We start from the raw sequence: 4,029 nt of genomic DNA, 5'->3' as shown, positions 1-4,029 counted from the left end.
ACTAGCCGTTTAAAAAATTAACGAAAACAGTTCTGTTAGCGCACCAACTTCATTTATGGTTTTTAACATTTAAATGAAAAACTATAAGACCAATAGAAAAATAAACCGGATTTCCGTGATTTTCATTCAATTCTGAATCTAAATCATGTATTTTAAGCCAAATTTGAAATTTGGCCAAAAATGAAAAAGTGGGAAGGGTATAGCCTTTCCACTTTTGTCAAAATCGGCCAAAAATGACATCTCTTGAAATTCTCCAAAAATCAGATGGCATAATCGAAATTGAACGCTGATTTCGATTTAGTGATTGGTTTTCTCTTTAGACTAGCCGTTTAAAAAATTAACGAAAACAGTTCTGTTAGCGCACCAACTTCATTTATGGTTTTTAACATGTAAATGAAAAACTATAAGACCAATAAAAAAATAAACCTGTATTCCCGTGATTTTCATTCAATTCTGAATCTAAATCATGTATTTTAAGCCAAATTTGAAATTTGGCAAAAATGAAAAAGTGGGAAGGGTATAGCCTTTCCACTTTTGTCAAAATCGGCAAAAATGACATCTCTTGAAATTCTCCAAAAATCAGACGGTATAATCGAAATTGAACGCTGATTTCGATTTAGTAATTGGTTTTCTCTTTAGACTAGCCGTTTAAAAAATTAACGAAAACAGTTCTGTTAGCGCACCAACTTCATTTATGGTTTTTAACATTTAAATGAAAAACTATAAGACCAATAGAAAAATAAACCGGATTTCCGTGATTTTCATTCAATTCTGAATCTAAATCATGTATTTTAAGCCAAATTTGAAATTTGGCTAAAATGAAAAAGTGGGAAGGGTATAGCCTTTCCACTTTTGTCAAAATCGGCAAAAATGACATCTCTTGAAATTCTCCAAAAATCAGACGGTATAATCGAAATTGAACGCTGATTTCGATTTAGTAATTGGTTTTCTCTTTAGACTAGCCGTTTAAAAAATTAACGAAAACAGTTCTGTTAGCGCACCAACTTCATTTATGGTTTTTAACATTTAAATGAAAAACTATAAGACCAATAAAAAAATAAACCTGTATTCCGTGATTTTCATTCAATTCTGAATCTAAATCATGTATTTTAAGCCAAATTTGAAATTTGGCCAAAAATGAAAAAGTGGGAAGGGTATAGCCTTTCCACTTTTGTCAAAATCGGCAAAAATGACATCTCTTGAAATTCTCCAAAAATCAGACGGTATAATCGAAATTGAACGCTGATTTCGATTTAGTAATTGGTTTTCTCTTTAGACTAGCCGTTTAAAAAATTAACGAAAACAGTTCTGTTAGCGCACCAACTTCATTTATGGTTTTTAACATTTAAATGAAAAACTATAAGACCAATAGAAAAATAAACCGGATTTCCGTGATTTTCATTCAATTCTGAATCTAAATCATGTATTTTAAGCCAAATTTGAAATTTAGTCCAAAAATGAAAAAGTGGGAAGGGTATAGCCTTTCCACTTTTGTCAAAATCGGCCAAAAATGACATCTCTTGAAATTCTCCAAAAATCAGACGGCATAATCGAAATTGAACGCTGATTTCGATTTAGTGATTGGTTTTCCTTTAGACTAGCCGTTTAAAAAATTAACGAAAACAGTTCTGTTAGCGCACCAACTTCATTTATGGTTTTTAACATGTAAATGAAAAACTATAAGTCCAATAAAAAAATAAACCTGTATTCCGTGATTTTCATTCAATTCTGAATCTAAATCATGTATTTTAAGCCAAATTTGAAATTTGGCCAAAAATGAAAAAGTGGGAAGGGTATAGCCTTTCCACTTTTGTCAAAATCGGCAAAAATGACATCTCTTGAAATTCTCCAAAAATCAGACGGTATAATCGAAATTGAACGCTGATTTCGATTTAGTAATTGGTTTTCTTTAGACTAGCCGTTTAAAAAATTAACGAAAACAGTTCTGTTAGCGCACCAACTTCATTTATGGTTTTTAACATTTAAATGAAAACTATAAGACCAATAGAAAAATAAACCTGATTTCCGTGATTTTCATTCAATTCTGAATCTAAATCATGTATTTTAAGCCAATTTGAAATTTGGCCAAAAATGAAAAAGTGGGAAGGGTATAGCCTTTCCACTTTTGTCAAAATCGGCCAAAAATGACATCTCTGAAATTCTCCAAAAATCAGATGGCATAATCGAAATTGAACGCTGATTTCGATTTAGTAATTGGTTTTCTCTTTAGACTAGCCGTTTAAAAAATTAACGAAAACAGTTCTGTTAGCGCACCAACTTCATTTATGGTTTTTAACATTTAAATGAAAAACTATAAGTCCAATAAAAAATAAACCTGTATTCCGTGATTTTCATTCAATTCTGAATCTAAATCATGTATTTTAAGCCAAATTTGAAATTTGGCCAAAAATGAAAAAGTGGGAAGGGTATAGCCTTTCCACTTTTGTCAAAATCGGCCAAAAATGACATCTCTTGAAATTCTCCAAAAATCAGACGGTATAATCGAAATTGAACGCTGATTTCGATTTAGTAATTGGTTTTCTCTTTAGACTAGCCGTTTAAAAAATTAACGAAAACAGTTCTGTTAGCGCACCAACTTCATTTATGGTTTTTAACATTTAAATGAAAAACTATAAGACCAATAGAAAAATAAACCGGATTTCCGTGATTTTCATTCAATTCTGAATCTAAATCATGTATTTTAAGCCAAATTTGAAATTTGGCCAAAATGAAAAAGTGGGAAGGGGCTATACCCTTTCCACTTTTGTCAAAATCGGCCATAAATGACATCTCTTGAAATTCTCCAAAAATCAGACGGCATAATCGAAATTGAACTCTTATTTCGATTTAGTCATTGGTTTTCTTTAGACAAGCCGTTAAAAAAATTAACGAAAACAGTTCTGTTAGCGCACCAACTTCATTTATGGTTTTTAACATGTAAATGAAAAACTATAAGACCAATATAAAAATAAACCTGATTTCCGTGATTTTCATTCAATTTTGAATCTAAATCATGTATTTTAAGCCTAATTTGAAATTTGGCCAAAAATGAAAAAGTGGGAAGGGGTTTTCTTTTCCCTATTTTTCAGATGTGTTCCCATCGTGCATACATGTGAAAAATAGGGAAAAGAGGGGGTAAATGTATAATTTTATTACCATACCAAAGAATTAGAATAAAATTTTGAAATAATTCACGGGATACAGGAAGGGGATCTAGAAAATTTAGGTGTAAGGTTGATAACGTAAAGTTAAATACAATTCCGCCAATACGTGTGTGTGAAGCACGTATTCAGTACTAACATTAGAAAAGTATAAAAATTTCAGAAAGTATACTCCCGCGCCCCTAGCGGTAAGACCAAGCATCGCCTACACGGTGAGATAGGGGATAGCGGTCTTTACTTCTGTAGTCTGTGGTAACAGCGCAAAGAAGTCTTCTGAAAAATTGATGGATTGGTAGATGTTTGATGATTTTTGGTCATGTAGTGTTTGACTATTCGATGATGGAAAAGTGGATGTTTCCCAGCATATATGAATATGCTGCGCTCACAAGATGCAAAACAATGGTAAACTAAAGAGGGACCAAAGAAATAGTGTGAGACTTTTGAGATTGTGTTTTAGTCAACTAAATTGTGCTACAATACACCTACCTACAGTATCAGCATCAAGCTGCCTTAAGGTTCATGACATTAGTAGCAATAAAAGTCTGATGCCTAGTACCCAGTGGTAAGCAAAATGTGAATCCTTTCACTGGGCACTAGCATGATGATGAGTTGCAGACATAGTTTGCCCAAAATTATCTGGTTACTAACATGCTTAGATGATGACAAGGTAAACTGTTATATGAAGAGAAAATAATCAGTATGAAATGTTTGCAATCAAATACATACATAACAATGGAATAACACAATTGACAATAACATATCGTTAGTTTTTGGTTGAAGAATACAAAATGCAGGAATGGAACTAAAGTGTAAACCCCTCATTTCAGTAATCACATAGCAATTAAGGATGATTACATTTTTCAAGCAG

The sequence above is a fragment of the Daphnia magna genome, linkage group LG1, assembly GCF_020631705.1.
Source record: "Daphnia magna isolate NIES linkage group LG1, ASM2063170v1.1, whole genome shotgun sequence".
In the NCBI taxonomy this organism is placed as follows: Eukaryota; Metazoa; Arthropoda; class Branchiopoda; order Diplostraca; family Daphniidae; genus Daphnia; species Daphnia magna.
The sequence above is the reverse complement of the archived record's forward strand: the minus strand, read 5'-3'. Positions refer to the sequence as shown.